Genomic DNA, 17886 nt, shown 5'->3' on the forward strand with positions numbered 1-17886 from the left:
TGCGTGTTTTCATCAATCGTCTTAATTATAGATATTCGGAACCTACGCTGCGGATTTTCGTACTCCGCTATGACGTTCTCTACCATCGATATTTACGCCCTGAAGAACCAGAATTTTACGCGTTGTACCACGCCATCTCAGGACATCAGTTCTTGAGCAGCTGCATGTATAACTTTTACGGTTCCCTTTGTGCGGCAAGGAATGGAACAAATGCCATGCGAGTGGGACAAGGCGTACCTACTCCGCACGGTCGTCAACATGAAAATACTGAAAGGTGTGACGGGATTGTGCGCGGAATATGCAACTCCTAATCACCTCTTTGCGATGCTCACACACTTTACGCCAAGGAGTGAATTCCTTCCAGTGCGACTATGTGTGTGTTGGCCCAACGTGGCCCAATGCCCCAATTCGGGAGGGTATAGGAAAGCCAGTGAGCCGCTAGGTTTGGACGGCTCTTCCCTGAGATTGCGTACAAGTGCACGCACATTGAACGCTTTTGTGTTCTCCCTGCACCGCATGGTTCACCAGTAACGATGTATTAAACTTCTGTTATTTGTTTTAACATTGCATCGTATCCCCTGCCGAACCTTGTCTGACGGTCGACCCAGTTCGAGCTCCAAGCAGACGCTGTCAAAAGTTGATAAAACCCCGTACCCTTAACAACACCTACTGCAGGCTTCGTCAGTGTATCTCGTACATACGACCACGTTTAGGGCCACTTCTTCTGGCCAGGGCTGAACCACTCTGTGCGCTGCTACGTTGCAGCCTGTGCGCTCTGTGAGCGCCGCAAGACGACGTGTTGGGCAGCCCGCTAGACGCCTTGACCCGTCGATGTGCCATCAGAGCCATTCTTTCACGTTGGTCTCGATTATCTTCGTGGCCTTTTCTGAATTCGAACTCAAATGGGTGGTTGTCGCGATTGATTACGTGACCAAGTACATGAGCGAGCGAGCTTTGTCTCCAATAGGTTCCACTGAGGTTGCAGATTTACTATTACACGACGTCATCCTCCATCCCAGCGCCACAGGGCAGCGCCTCACTAATTGCGGCCGCACCTATTTGTCTTGCCTTGTTGAAGACCTACTCTGTTCCCGTGCTGCCAAGCCACAAGCTTTCTATCGTTTATCAGCCGCAGGCAAACGGATTCATGCAGCGGCTCAATTGCGTGTTGACAGAAAAGCTCCCTATTTAAATTTCACGACCACAGTGATCGGGGCAGCGCGATACCCTTCGTGACCTTCGCCCATAATTCGTCGCGTCATGAAACCGTTGGGTTTTCCCTCTTTTACTTTCCGTTCGGCTGGCATCCTATTTTGCCCTTTGACAAAGTGATTCCTTTCTCGACGAGAACTCCCTCTGTGTATGCCGAAGAAGTCTTCGCCAGAGCTAACACGGCATGCTAGATTGTCGGCTGCCGGCTCACTGGGTCTCAGGCCACGCAGAAGATGAGGCACGACAGTCGACATCGCTACGTTCAAATTTTTCCCGGCTGCATTATCCTCCTATGTACACCATGTCGCCTGATCGGCTTGTCCGAAAAGGTACTGCCACGCTACAGAGACCCGTACTCGATATTTATTACGTCAGCGTAGCGATATGAACTACGAGATGCTCCGCTGTACTCGCGTGCCCCACTGACGTGCGAGCAGGTATTCCTGCTGGAGACTATATATATATATATATATATATATCATCATGATCATCATCATCAGCCTGGTTACGCCCACTGCAGGGCCGCAAAGGCCTCTCCCATACTTCTCCAACAACCACAGTCATGTACCAATTGTGGCCATGTCGTCCCTGCAAACTTCTTAATCTCATCCGCCCACCTAACTTTCTGCCACCCCCTGCTACGCTTCCCTTTCCTTGGAACCCAGTCCGTAACCCTTAATAACCATCAGTTATCTTCCCTCCGCATTACATGTCCTACCCATGCCCATTTCTTTTTTTTGATTTCAACTAAGATGTCATTAACTCGCGTTTGTTCCCTCACCCAAGCTGCTCTTTTCTTATCCCTTAACGTTACACCCATCATTCTTCTTTCCATAGCTCGTTGCGTCGTCCTCAAGTAGAACCCTTTTCGTAAGTCTCCAGGTTTCTGCCCCGTAGGTGAGTACTGGTAAGACACAGCTATTATACACTTTTCTCTTGAGGGATAATGGCAGCCTGCTGTTCATGATCTGAGAATGCCTGCCAAACGCACCCCAGCTCATTCTTATTCTTCTGATTATTTCTGTCTCATGATCTGGATCCGCCGTCACGACCTGCCCTAAGTAGATGTATTCCCTTACCACTTCTAGTGCCTCGCTACCTATTGTAAATTGCTGTTTTCTTCTGAGACTGTTAAACATTACTTTAGTTTTCTGCAGATTAATTTTTAGACCCCCTCTTCTGCTTTGCCTCTCCAGGTGAGTGAGCATGAATTGCAATTGGCCCCCTGAGTTACTAAGAAAGGCAATATCATCAGCGAATCGCAATTTACGAAGGTATTCTGCATTAACTTTTATCCCCAATTCTTCCCAATGCAGGTCGGCAGAAATCACTTTCGCCCTTTAGCTCATCACATTCCAAACTGTTCAAAAGAAGTGTGGCTAGGCATTATTTCAATAATGTACTTAAGAAATCGGCTAATCAGGTAACAACGGAAAATTCTCCTTAACAGTGCTCTCGCTTCTCTGAAGCAGTATACAGTTTTACGTTCAAGTGTCTGTGGCTCCAACCATGCATATTAGGTTCCACTCGTGTGAGAGCACATACACCATTGTCACCAAAGGTGACCGCATAAAATTTGCTATGTACTTCAGCTACATAAAATTTCACACTATCGGAAAAGGCAAGCAGTACGTGCCAATATCAATGTTGAGCATTCCAGCTTTTCTAAGTTAGATAAACTGTGTAAAATCAGTAATCCTGCCGCGTGCAGAGCGCCTGGCTGCACCAAGCGTCACGTTGTTTATTGTAAACCTCGTTCATGATACATCCGGTGATCAATTAGAAATTAAAAAAAAATAAAAAAGACAACAGTTGCAAATACCAATTCTAGTCCTTGAGTTGGATTGGTCAGGGAGGCGGACGTTAAATTCCGATGTGTTAAAAATGTCGATACAAGTTAAAATCATTGACAAAATATATACTAATTCACTTCTCAATAATTTCTTTACGGCCCATTTTGCAATTTGCGGATTGTAGCCGGCGAGTTTGTCAAGTGCACCAAGTTTCAATGAATTTCTAATTTGTAGATATGCGCCGTCACACTTGACGTTAAAATCCACTGTTGGCTCACTGCACTTTTTACACAATACTGTTTTATGCATTGAAAAACAAACAAACAAAACTAACCGGAACACAATGTCCTTCGTTACACCCTTTTCGAAATAATGTCTTGAAACTGGTGTCACTCTAGAAACTATATTTTAAGTGGATGCCTCTTGGAAACTCACCGATTACATAATAAACAGCACTATGGGCCACAAATTAATTAAATAGGAAGTTAATTAACCAAACTTAGTTCAATATTTGAATATGTATTTCGATTTCTCGTGCAAGTAATGTCCACCTTTTGAAATAAACCAGCTCCAGAACAACGACTATTTTAGCTGCTACGGGTAAATTTTTCAAAATGGCGTAAAATTTCAAAATTATAAAATGTAAGTAAGGTGGAGCGCCGTGTAATAAAGAAGTGTGGAGAACAGAGCAACGTTGTAAAGAGAAGAGATGCTTGTTGGCTGATTGTCTGTGGTAGCACGTGTTGGAGCCAGTCGCTTCAGGAATGCTTTCTCATGTCGAGATAAACAGAGGGACTGAGAAGGCCGATTCTTGAAGCACCGAAATCGCAAGTCTTATATCACAAATGTGGGAACATGTCTTCCCTTGCTTTGTCAAAAAAGCAAGTATATTTCTTTAATATGATGTAGTGCGTTCACGGAGTCTTCATTTCCTGCATGAATGCAGTATGGATGCGTATAAATATGTGTGCCAACTTCTAATAAAGGCTTTGCTGGAGTTAGCGTTTGCGCGTTGCCACCTTCTTGTTGCCTCTGTGAATGCAAATAAACAATCCTAAGCACGTTCCTTAACGAAAAGCAAATATACGCAGTTATCTCCTCCAAAGACAACATCTTCGTAGTTTTTCTGCGTTTATAAAAGTAGTGTAAGCTTTCTGGATTTCCGCACGTCTTTATTTCTTCTTTTTTGATGTTGGAAAGTGAGGGTGCACAACTTAATCTGATACATTTCCATAGTGCTACTTGGAATATTTTGCATCCAGTAATTATTTAGCGCTCTAACAAGCTTTTTAATATGATATCACCACCTACTAGTATGCGATGTGTGACTGACAGCGGAGTCCACGCGCCTTAATAACAGGACATAAATCATTTATTGAAATTGTGCACTATCAACAGACGTTCTGCATAGCTTTCACATAGCGAGCCTTTTACATGAAATCGGTAACGTACGCTGCCCTCTGCATGGGAAAACTGCTGGAAAAATTCAACTGATAGAAGTGTAGGTCAGCGTGCCAAATATCATTCTGTAAAGAAAGATTAAGCAGCAGGTATCATTGAGTAGAATAGCTTTCTTTTGTTAATCATTAGGGTTGACATTTGGGTTAATTGTGTACGAGGACAACTTCCCGCTGTAACATGTGATAATATTACACTCACATATAGCATGCCGCAGTAACGGCTATTTTCTGCTCAGCATTTTTTTCCTACTCCACTACGTTGTCATGAGCGACAGTATTGTCTCCCTCCCTCTCTCTCTCTCTCTATATATATATATATATATATATATATTTATATATATATATATATATGTATGTATGTTCAAAATACAATTTTGCCTGTATGACAACATAGTTACTTCTGAAGTCCCCAGGTACCTCGTAATGGAACAGCGTGTGACACTGTAGGGCGTATTTGATTTTCTTAATTAGATAGCCTTGTAAATGAAAAGTGTCATGCCCCATTGCATGACCCAGCTTATGTATGACAACATTTTGGACAAAACGTAGTGCTTGAAGGCACAACTACCTTCCTTGCTGTCAAGCAAAAAGTAACGTTAGAACTTGATAGTGTAAAGTTGCCTCATTCGTATGCCTCTCTCTTAAGCCACGGCGGCCGCATTTCGATGGAGGCGAAATGCGTAGATACCCCTGTTATCACATTTAGGAGCACGTTAAAGTACCCCAGGTGGTCGAAATTTCTGGAGTCCTCCATTACAGCGTGCCTCATAATTAGAAAGTGGTTTGGCATGTAAAACTCCACAATTTAATTTTTTACTCCCTAAAGTGCCACATCTCCGAGCGCTCGATATCCAGTGGCTTTCTTTATTGTTCTTCGAACACTTTGTCAGGTCACAATAATTTTTTGCGGTGGAGGGTCCCGGGGGGATCTGCGACAGTGATACAAGTGGTAGACAACACTGAATGAATTCATATAGCTGCAGAATGTTGTTAGCATACGCCTCCATATTATTATGTCAGCAAAGGTCAAACACCGCAGTATTCTTCCCAACATGTCAGCGCCGAGGCATCGCAATGTGCACGTGCAAAGCAGTTTTCTCCATTCGCATTTGATTCTGAGCGCTTTATTGGATAAACGTTAACACCGCGCGTTGTGGCGCAATGCATTTGGCGTTGCACTACTAAGCGCGAAGGCGTGGGATCACATCCGGGCTTTTTGTGGCCCTAATCAACGTTAGTACATGTGCAGAAGATTTCGCCGCTGACCCTTTCCTTACCGCAGGAAAAGAAAGCCATTAAGGGTGGTACACATTTTTGGGTGGCGTAAAAATACTGCAATAAACTCTTTATAAAAAAAACCGACCATTCACGTCCACAGGTGGACGGTGTCCAGGACGCCGTGATCCCTTGCCGCTCGATCGTCGCGCTCTGTCCACCAGTCGAAGCTGGCTCTCAGGGCACGAGCTGATCGCAGGGCCTTTCCGCTGCTCCGGCTTAGGGGGATCGGGGGCAGTGTCAAGTTGCGCGTGAACTCCCGTACCACACGGTCGAGAGTGCACGTAGCTGAGCGTTTCTTGCAGGCGTAGTCGTAGCAGGTAAAATACCTTCCTCGCGGGTGCCGCCTCCCAGCCAGACAGTCGACGTCACTTGCCTAAGTGCGCCTCGCAGTTAGCAGTGATGTGACGTCTTATACGATGACACGTCACTTCGAGAATATTGGAAGCTACAGCAGGTATTTCTTTATTATTTTGTATGAATAGACTAATAAAGGATTAGAGAAATAATAAAATGCAGAAACCGAACATTTGCGTGTATTTCTTTTACTTCTTACCGTAGGATAAGTCATATACTCCCATTTCATCTGCTTGCTCCCAAGTGGTGCAGTCAAGCGCGCAGGGAACGAAACACATCATGTACAACCGTGTTCCTGTGTGCGATCATGCTCTGTGATACGCCTGCGTCTGCCTCAGTCATGGCGTATCATTGACTTATTTGACTTGCCAGGCGTTCTCGTGCACAGCGTGCAAAATTACGCGCTGCGCGAAGCGAAAGAAACATTACACCTCGCACGCGATACCTTCAGCAGAACTTCGCGGCGAGAACGGCAGAAGGAAGTCACTAGCCTTCGCGGCAGACGCAGCACAGTCACCGATTAAGTTGGAGGAACGCCTTTATAGGAGCTCCATTTTCGGCAACACGCACTAGAGGGCTTATGCCATGCGGGGAGGCGCCATAACGTGTACCGATGAGAACACACAGGCATCGAGACGAAGGCGGCGTGCATGCCCCATCCCTTGACCCATGGCACGATACAATGCTGCTGAAGATTATGATAATTTATTTGCATCTCCTTTTAAACGAGACAGTGACACATAGATACCTATTCTATTAGAGTGGGCGAGGCCTAACTACATGCAACTGCTGCAGGCAACTGATACGTACAACTGCTGCACGAAGACGCCATGCGGCATGCATCTAACACCACGTGACAAATGTGATGATGAGATGCAAATGATGATCATGGCGATGATGATGAGGATGGTTTATTGTCATCCCCAAACCTGCCTGATTTAGTCAGTTCTGCAATATATATTTATCTTTCCATGATTTCTGATACATCTGCGTAATCTTCTTGTTCATAGAGACCTAGTCATGCGTGACGTGAAGCTTGTGTAGAGCCAAAGTATGTACGTTGCGAGAACAGGTGGCGAATTGGTGGGGCTGATTGAGCAGTGCAGATAACGTTGCATGATAGTGTCATGGTGACATTGTATGAGTCTGTGGAATTCCTCAGACTTAGTAGAATATGTCTTTGTGGCGTCGTGATAAAACGCCGTGAGTTTGGCGTTGTTGTCCCACTCGCTAAACGCAGCCACGCGCTCGAACTCCGCCAGCCCAGTCTTCCACGTCTTCAAATATGTCGCCATGAAAAGCCGTCGGCACTTGGGGGTTCAGCAGCGTTAGGTTAGTCGGTGTCACCCTTTCCGTAGAAGTCGCAGTGGTCGTAGTCATCGCTTTTTCCTGGAGGTTTCCAAATTCTGGGGCGAGGCCTCCTATTCGACGGCTTGCGCGGTGAACTGGAGTCAACTCCAATTGTGCGAGGTTCTTGCTGCCCAGTGGGGTCTCCTGCATAAGTTGGGTGTACCCCGCACCTCCACCAAATCGTCGCGTATACCCTGCTGAAGTATACACGCTGAATGGGGATCCAGACGTTTGTACTTCACGAAAGCTAACAGTTGACGCGCGATACCGAGACGAACCTCGTTCTCTTCCTCTTCAGTCCCCTTGCTGTGCCACACCATGTGGCAACATTATTTGCGCACCGCTTTAAACGACGACTAGGGGACGGGAGACACAAGCGCAATGCTCCAGTAATCTCCCAGTCTTCGTTCCAAGTGGTGCGCAAATAACATCGATCATGAATTGTAACCAACTAGCCCAAACAAGTAGTCCGCTATAGAGAAGCGAAGTGTGTAGACGAAGCACCCGAGATAAAGATGGTATTTGTGAAAAGTTAAATCAGACCATGGATCGAACAAGAAGCGTCTAGCTGTGTAATAGCGAATAAAGTTAGGAAAGCGTTAAAAAAAAGTTATTCGCTTAGCAGCGTAACTCACACGCGCATGCGATGCAGAGATTTTTTTTTGTTAATTTCACTTCAGGTATAATGCAATGCGAGGACGCTGCGGCTTGTGTAATAATGTACAAAACACGTATGTACTAAGAGAAGATCTGAAAGTCAAATCAAACAATAGCGCGGAATAATGTAAGAAAGAAAGCCTCTTTCGCAATGCGACTCCGGAACAGAATAAGAAATGTGTGCAGAGCAGTGCTTCAAAGAGCGATTACATGAACAGAAATTAAAAAAAAGTGACCTTGGCATAGAAGAGAAAGTTTGTCTCCAATGATATACAGTTGCTCACACACTCCAGGCAATTTTTCCCTTCATTCATTTTATTCAGTTACGAATTACGAAGCAGGCGTAATTATTGGAACGCAAATCAGCCACACTGATGCTTCGCTACTCGAGATGTTCTTCATTTCGTCCAAAGTTGTCAATGGCGTCCAGGACAGCTGGTGGAATTGCCCCAGCTTCATTTGGGGCCATAATCAGCGTAGCTGAAAAGCGACAAATCCAAGGTGTAGGTTAAATTGTCTGATCCAATAGGAGAGGAAAATAAGAACAAAAACTGGAATAAATATTTCTTGATATTTGTAGCCATCATTATTTAACTTTGACAGCTGAAGTATACAACAGTCACTTATTCTGAAATTTAAAAGAAACGGTGTTTATTCAGTCTCAGCTAAAACTCTGCAGTTGTACGAAGACAGAAAAATATCTTGTAATGACATCTCCTACAACATGTCACTTGTTTCACGGGTGTCATAGGTTCCAAAAGACAGATACACTGACTGAAAGATCATAGTCAGCAATGAGCGCGCAAGCAGTTTGACAAGGGACAAAAAAAAAACATATGTTCTTTTATTCTTATGTGATGGCGTTGATCCTGCTTGAACATGCTCTTTTTCCACGATCACCAATAAGAAGAAATAAAAGTCCTGTGCGGAAGTGAACGCTGACAGACGCAGTCTATAAACATTGGCTGTTAGAACCTAACAACTAACTTCTATACATATGCTTATGTCACGGTGCGCCCTTGTGGACGCAAAGGCTCGGCTACCGACCCTTATCGCTCTCCCTGCTTGCATGCTGCATGAGTGAGCGCATAAAACGTAAGCCATGTGTGCCTCAAGGAGATCATTACTGTTGTCCAGCCGGGTGTGCGGCAGCTCGCCATGCCTTAGTAAAATATGTTACGTTCTTCGTGTGTCTGATCTGTCCTGCTTGACGCTACGGACGGGTACACAATACGCTGTACGAATATTATGTAATCAAGAGCGTTAGTGTCCAGGTGTATCCTTCGAGTAGCACCAAACTAAGGATTTATATATGTGATGTGCATTGAAAAGCATGGTTCTGCTGAGACATTGAATAGTGGTTATTTATCGTTATTGCAACCCATTGTAGCTAAAGTTGAATATTTTCGCAATACACTCACAACGCGTCTCTACTGAATTGCAAAAAAAAAAAAATTAGACGTAAAGAACATCTCAACCTGTTGTTACTCAGTCATGCAAAGCATCTAGCAAAAAGGCTACTGGCAGCGTCAGATAGATTCTCGTTTCCAACGCCCTATTTGACGGCCGAAAAGCAAATTTATTGCAATTTCACTAAGATTCTAAAAATAATATTCCCTGAGGTATTTATTTGAGAAACCATGAAATGTCCTGATTGCACTACATCGATACCAAATTCCAGTAAAATGTAGTGCACATCTTAAGTGCACATTGTAATCGAGGGAATGTGACACCAGAAAGTGCCATTCATCTTGGCAAACCTTGGCGAATCTGATCTTTCATCTCTTTGTTCCCACATCACCACGAAGGCATACAACATGAAGCTTTTCTACAACAAACTGCGCATACCCTGTCGCGATCTGCTTTCGAGTAGGTACCCCGCTACGTCAACTTGAGGTGATACCTTGTTTGGCTGCGTAATCTTACCGAGTGTGACAGCAACCACCACGAAGAGGAATTTTCCAAGAAAGCCGTCCATGTCTTTAACTAGAGAGCTGGAGAGGAAAGAGTATTATTATTTTGTTTAATATAATTCGTGCGACATTATTAGGCTAACGTTTTTACCACAATCTTGATCTACTCCTCTGCTGTCGCATTTGAATTTAGGTTCTAAAATATGTGGCCCTACTTTAAATCATTTCGAAGCTACCAATGAGTAATCTTGTTAGTATTTGTGCATTTGCAACTGAAAACTAGGGACTCAACTTGAAGAGCTCTAAATATTTTGTTAACAAGTATAATTGAATACAACCATGATAAGCTTACAATCGACGACCTTGTGACAAAAATTATGCTGCTTATTCTAAGTATATTACGAGTGTCTATAGCACAAATGATTTATTTACAATACTAAGTAATCAGGTGAATATGTTCCAAGAGCTTAACTACAGTCGTTCCCTACAATACAACGTGAGAGTCTGGCAATTAGTCTTTAAACAAAACCTGTATTAATTTCGCGTTTTGCGCAGCAGACTTCAAAAGCTTTTATCCTCGAACAAGATTCGAACTAAACAGTTCCTTTTGGCAGCTCAACTTCTCGTTTGCAGAAGGCTCACGTGATTCTATCCTTAGGAAGATCAAATTAAATTATCCAATGACCATGTATTCTAAAGACTACCCTGTGAACGAGTGCGTAAAACACATTCCTATTTCCTTAAGACATTACAAGAAAAAACAACATTCACCACAGAAACCTTAACAAATGATACAGTGAAACATGATGACCTTTTTTGCCCGAGGTTCCCCTCCAAGTGAGCTTCAGCCTATTCTAAAGGCAGGGCTACGCTTTTTAATCTATCATTTCTTTTGAATCGGATTGTTGGGATTGGTGGGATTGGTGGGATTGGTGGAAAGTGCATGGATTTGTCAGATCTTTCTGCTTGGGAATTGAGACGTTCTTGCGGCTTTGTACTCACTGCAATCTATGTTCTTCGAAGTGTAGAAGACGCTGTCAACACGCACAATCAGCCCTGATTGCAACGGTTGACCTTGTGGAGGTCGCGAATGGGTACGCGCTGAGCGTCTCAAGGCACTTGTTTGCTTGCGAAAAATTTATGAGGGTGTTTCACATCGCTTGTGCGTGCATTCGTCCGTCGCCCAATGATTTCAGTATCAGGCATCTGTGCTGTAGGTCCTGCTGCCGGACAATTTTATTAAAGCTTATTCTATTATCATTCCCCAGTATATTGCTGAAAAGGGCAAGCTTACGAAGCCACGAAACCGTTTGAAGCCCTAGTGACGAAGTTTAATCAAATCCATATACTTCCCATAATTACCGTTCTGGCACAACTGCTCAAATTTCAGCTCCCCTAATCACTAGCGCCAGAGTTCCCTCTAGTAATTATTGGATGAAACAATATGCTAGTCATGACTGTGATTAGGCTTGACTAGACACGCATCGTTCGACGGTGCGACGCCTGTTGCGTCACAGGAAAAGCGATAGTGCTAGACATGCAAAGAGACACTGCGAAAATGCGCAGCGTCGAAGCACAAACGGCAAGGGTGCGAACGTGGGCGCCATATTGATCTCGACGGTGCGACCCCTGTTGCATTCTGGACCCTCTCTAGTGAAGCAGTTCGCCGGGCAATATTCGTGAAGTGGTCAGAAGCCGCTTAGCGAGGACGCCTCAAAGCAACCCCCTGCCGCGTAACCCTCAGAGAAGACGGCCAGTCCTCACTACCATCTATGGACGAGCGCGCACTGACTAGGCGACCGCAGCGCTCCTCGTATCCAGACGCGCGGCGAGACGACTGAAAAAAGTTGACCCTGAAGTACGGGCGGAATTTCGCAACCGCCCAAATTAGGACGAGACACTCACGCTCAGTGATGGAATAGTTGTACTGAGAGGATGACAGGAGCCAGCGGCGGTAAGCCATAACACGGTCGTCGCCGCGCTGGCGCCGTGCGAGTACTACGCCGAATGCATGGCCGCTGGCATCATTACGGACTGTGTGACGCCCACAGGCTACACGATGGTTCAATAATGTTCTGGGCAAGCATATTGCGAACTTCTGCTTGAATTACTTGACGCTTAGCCGGCGACTCATAATAGCTGTTGTTTGAGCCAAAGGACGATGGTTAAAGTCATGTGTATCGTGGTAAGAGAACAGAACGCAGTAGAGCTCATGAGGCTGCTCTGACAGCATGTCGCGCGCAATCATTGTCGGTAAGTCGGCTATAGAACAAGTTGCAAACTGCGATGGTAGAGGAGAGTCAGTTGCATTGCCGCCTACAGCAATAGATGCTACTGGGTGATCCTAGAATGAGCAAAGCTGGGCCTGAGACGTCCAGCGTGGCAGCAAAGCTGTGGTCCAGCCGACATTAACCACTGGCAGGCAGACGTTATTTGCCATAAGAGATAAACTCTACGAGGTACTAAGTTAGCATGTGTAAGGATGACTTCTTGCATGGGAACCGTGATGTAGTTACTGTCGTGCACAAGTGGGGATGACACAAAGTCAATGAAAGCAGCGCTGAAACTGGCGAGAGAACGATGTGACTAGAACTGAGGCGTCCATGGTTGCTTCTGCGGCATCCACAACAGCAGGTCAAGGTGGAGAGTAACACTCTATGACAGCAGAATGCGCAGAGAGTCCGTCGAGGAGTCCAGGCCGAGGAGGTTTGGATAAATACATTGAATATTGCCGCGCGACTGGCCGCTCGACGAACTTTGCGTGTATTCGCGGGCTTTTTTCACGCTCACAAAACCGCTTTTATATATTACGTATTGAGCAACCGAAAGTGATATCGCGAGTTTTTTATGTTGCTCTACAATTTTTTTGTTAACACTTTTCATGTAATATTAATATCTGAGAATATGGGTAAAATAAGGATTAATCCTCTAATTAGGTGGAGTGCAAAAAATAATATGAGCATTTTGTAGCGACGGAAAACAACATTACCGTGGCTATGCCTAGCTAGGTAGCATTTACATGATTTTCAGGTTTAGCTCAAGTCAAGCACCCAGTATCGCAGTAATGCTGCACTGATTAAAATTTAGTATTTGTTGAAATACTAAGCTGTATATAATTATGCTTTCAATATACTGAATGGTGAGAACATCTGTGATCAGTCCTATAGCAAACTATATATACACGCTTCTCTCACCTCTGGGATGGATGCAAAGAAAGCAGATGCGACGGAGACGACGAGAGTCCTGCAATAATAAACGTTGTTACCACCACTTTATATATCCGCTCTTATAGGCCACGTGCTCAGTCTACTGGACCAAAATAAATAAATATGATACACATTTTTTCCTGGAAAAGTAAAGAACTCTTGATTACACTTTAAACTTGACATTTCCATTATCCGATATCCATGTCCTCTTCAAAATTCCCCCAAACAAATATCCATTGCACCCACGAAGTGCTTGGCAGGTGAATTTATTAACAAAAATTTTTTCTGAGACTGAGCTGTAGTGTACATGGGCTAATGGAATACTTTCACATCGAGCACTACCATGCGCTCATACCTAATACCTCCGGGATCGCTTTTTTGCCTCTGTGTTTTTACTTTACTGTATATTGCTGATGTCTCATTGCTCTCATGTCTCATATACAGCTCCAGCTGTGAGTGGGTTCAGATGACTACTTAATTAAAAAAACAATACACATATATATATAGGCGGTAAAAGTTTTTTTTCTGGAATGGCTATTCTAAGTGCTGTCACGAGTTGACTATGGGGATGACACTTGAGGGACGTTTTCAATTTCTCGCGTAAACGATCACTTCTGAATGAGAGAACGCAACAAACAAAAAACATTGCACCAGAAATATTGAATTTCGGAAATCTCGAGTGAAGTTGTACCCAACATATAATAAAAACAAAAAAAGGCCACCACAAATCCAGGAGTGATCAGACGGATGTACAAGAGCTGCCCTCCCCGCATGCAAAAAGTGATCCTGATATTTTAGGTGTGTTGCGAACCATGATTACCACGGTAAATAAAGGACATGCTTTCTTAGCTTTATAATTGCCTATTCCTGAAAGACCTTATCAAATCTTTTTCTAAATTTAAAACCGTAAGAATCAAATTAACCATGATTGCCACAAGTGAAAAAGCGAACAAACGCAAATGCGCCGGCAAAACAAGCTGAGTAACTGTAGGAAATTCCTCCTCCTCACTCTCCTCAATCCTCATTCTTATTCTTCTGATTATTTCAGTCTCATTATCCGGATCCGCAGTCAGTGGGGCATATGTGGGCTCTCAGTTTGGCAGAACTTTTTGCTCTTATGGTAAAAACGCTTAAGCTCGTTCCAAGCGCTTGTTGCTGCAGTTGCCGCTTAGTGTTGTGCATCGATCGCGAAAACAAAGAACACTGTTTGCTCCTTCGTAGGATTGCTGTTGCACTTTTTATATGGCACTCGATGTCGCATTTACCTCTACTGTTTCTTGTCTTGCATGTTCATACTGTTTCCTTGTTTATCTCGGATTTTGGCGGCTAGCGAATCACGACTTGCTTGAGTAACTGCTCGCCACAGTTCAGAACGGCACATGTTGAGCACCCCCAATGTAAACTATGAAGACAAATATTGCAGAACGTGGCCCAGCCGCTCGTAGTTCTACTCTGGCTCAATTTTGTTGTAAAGCTTGGCTGTCTTGAAGACCAAGAAATTTTCTTAAATTGATTCCAGCTAGTTTGCTAAGCTGCTTGCTTAGCAAACTGCTGCTTAGCAAGCTGCTTGCTTCTTTTGATGGCGCTATGCGAGGTACCAGGTTTGCCCAAATGTTCCTCGCAACTTGTTTACAAATACGATGTAGGTTCATTGCGGGAACCTGCTTTATGTTATAGATGTGAGATGCACGCTAATATGACCGGTGTGGGCTTGCAGGTCCATGCATGCCACTCAAGCAAATGCCAAGTTTCCATTGTATGAATCTCGCTTGACTTCGCAGGGCTTGTTTGGCTAATCCCTTCATCTGTGCAATAGAATACTCATAGGTCTTGAGACTTACCCTGATCCTCTCGTCCAACAAAAAAAATCTTTTAGGCATTGCATTAGGGAATATATCTGAGTGATAATGTGACAATTTTCGCCACTATAACCTTTCTTTACTCCCGTCTTATCAGCGAAGGCCTTGTTAGAACAGAGTGCCATGCAGTGACAGAAATTCTCATCACAATAAGAAAATCTCCGAAGGAGATTTTTGAGTCTGACTAGGACTTCGTCTTGGGCAAGTTGGTGAAGTCTACTGCACATTGTTTTTGTGCGCGAAAATCTATTTACAGATGAAATGCATATGAAAGTGCGAACTACCAACAAATTTAATGATTCAAAGGATATAACATGGTGTACAAGTTTCGTACGCAGGCAAGAGGCGGATGTTGTGACAGTGCTAGTTTGGCTAGTAATGCTACAAATAGGCATTAAACAAGTGCACCTCTGAGGAATTTAGGCAATTGAAGTGCTACTAACATGTGCACAATCGTTCTGATAAAATATATGTTCGTGAGCTCATGCGATGTTTTGTTGCTACTCGTGCCCAGGATCATAATGTGCGAAAGCACGGCTCACATGAGCAGGCCTTGCAATGTGCGCTGCACCATCCGGTTTATTTAAATTGTTTGAATGCTCCCTCAAATAGTAATTCAGGCATTGGGCCGTTTGGTCCACATAGAACTTGCCACAACTGAGAGATATCTTATGACCAACCCACAGCACAATTCACAAAATGGTTGGCGTGCTTTTTCATACACCCTTGTCTCTTGGTACGAGAACACAATTGGGCTAATTTGGTAGACGTGTAAAGGAACAAATGGGACATCGTATCTAGCAGCCATGTTCTTGAAGCTGTGGGTGATTTTGTTCACATATTTGTATATGAGGTGTACAATTTGTACACCTCAGGTCTAGTGACGTCTGTTCCGCTTACGTCTGGTTAGCAAGTACTTGTCGAGCTGCTCTTCAGCTTTCGGGAAGTGGATTCGGCCATGGCACGCATGACTTGTAGGATAAACCTGCTTTTAAAAACCTGTCGATCTGACCTGCCTCATTTTACCATCAGTGGTAAATAATTCAACGCTGTTACTGAAGCACCCCCTTAAATATAGTCCAAGGTGATTCCTTTTTGGTCCCAAAACATGGACGCCGTACCTTACCTGCACAAATTTGCATTTTAAATTCCTTAGGTTGAGGGGAACAAATGTCTTCAATTTTCTTTGTTTTGACATTGTACAAGAATAACCGTGTGTCAATTCATTAAGAGTAACCTACCTAAAACAGATGTGTCTCTTCACAATAGCGTACAAGCTTCTGGCACTGCCCAGGCGGCGCGTCGGTGCAAAAGCTATCATTGCTTCGCACAAGTTGAGTCAACATTAGCACGGTGGGACTGGTCTGCCAGTGTTGTGCTAATATCGAAACTGCATGCATGCTCTTGCTTACAGCAACAGAAATGGCACGAATTTTGCTTTGTTACTGGAAGCCAATAGCAAAATTATGCGCTTTCACATACGACAAATGTTATACACTGCTGCGCACATTTTTGGCGTGAATGAAGGGGTCTTTTTTTGCTGGAGGGCCAACATTCATAGCAATGGAAACACACAATGTTTTTTACTTTGCCACACCGTATATTAATTTATGCTTTGAGATAGCAATTCAGAAGAGTCTGTGAGCATGACTCGGCTTGATATTCGAGTAGCTCGCGCTTTTATGGCACTGCTTCGACGCTCTAGTCAGCCCTCAATTTTTGCTTACTTTAGCGTGTTCAAAGTGATTAGCCGCTTCTCAAGCTAATGCACGGAGGTAATGATGAAGTGTGACCATTATATTCACGCCACTGAAATATGCATTTCGCTGGATCTGCTACTGCGGCCACACATTTCTTTTCATACATACTGCAGCCCGTTAGGGCTTTTGCAGGAGGGGGTGCACATGCGAGTAAAACTAATTATGATATGCCGAAACAGGAACATAGAAATAGAAGAATGTAAAGGAACTATACATCAGCAATAGCATCTAAAAATTGAGAAATAGGTAACGAACGAACTTCGGCAGGTAACAAATTTCACTGTTCAATCATGCGGGGGCAAAAGCTATTTGAAAGTGTTAGTGCGTGGATGGAGTGGACTGATATTAGAGGCATGATAAGCTCTAGTTGAAGTCGGGCAAACAGGCGTTAAAAGGGAGGATCTGATAGGCGACAAAGTTCTTAAAAGAATAGAAAATCTTCAGAGATACTATGTGCCGTCGTCTAGAAAGAAACTGGAGGTTTAATTCTGCTAGAGCAGCTGACGGTGAAAAGTCTCAGTAGAAGCGACGGTAAACAAAACGAATAGCCTTCCTCTGGACCGATTTAATACAATTAATTTCACATTGTTTATATGGGTTCAATATGGAGGAAGCATATTCTAAAATTGTGCGAATCAGTGTTTTGTATGCTACTAATTTAGTGTCCCTCGGAGCAGCAGACAAAGTCCGGCGGATGTAACCAAGTTTTTTTCAAGCTTTACTACATATGTAATTATATGTTTGGAACAAGAGAAGGTGAGTGTAAAAATGACGCCTAAATATTTGTATTGAAAAACTCGTGTTAATGGTACAACGTTGCACATATAATCAAAACAAACGGGCATGCTTCTGTTAGTAAAATACATTATAACAGTTTTATCAAAATTGATGCTCATTGTCCAGGTACCACACCAGTCACAAAATGAAACAAAGGCATCTTTAAGGCGCTGATGATCAGCCAGTGAGTCAGCTGGGCTGTAGATAACACAATCATCTGCATAGAGGCGTATTTTTGAAGTAACATGGTCTGGAAGGTTGTTAATA

At 43.8% G+C, this 17886-nt stretch overlaps 1 long non-coding RNA gene across 1 annotated transcript; it reads right to left on the reverse strand.

The window, feature by feature from the left end:
• Nucleotides 1–8401: 8401 nt before the first annotated feature.
• Nucleotides 8402–13285, reverse strand: LOC129384684 (uncharacterized). Its single transcript, XR_008612356.1, has 3 exons — nt 13212–13285; nt 10031–10098; nt 8402–8584 (listed from the first exon to the last, which is right to left on the reverse strand). It is a non-coding gene; the product is annotated as an uncharacterized lncRNA (long non-coding RNA).
• Nucleotides 13286–17886: the final 4601 nt, after the last annotated feature.

This window comes from Dermacentor andersoni, chromosome 6, assembly GCF_023375885.2.
Source record: "Dermacentor andersoni chromosome 6, qqDerAnde1_hic_scaffold, whole genome shotgun sequence".
In the NCBI taxonomy this organism is placed as follows: domain Eukaryota; kingdom Metazoa; phylum Arthropoda; class Arachnida; order Ixodida; family Ixodidae; genus Dermacentor; species Dermacentor andersoni.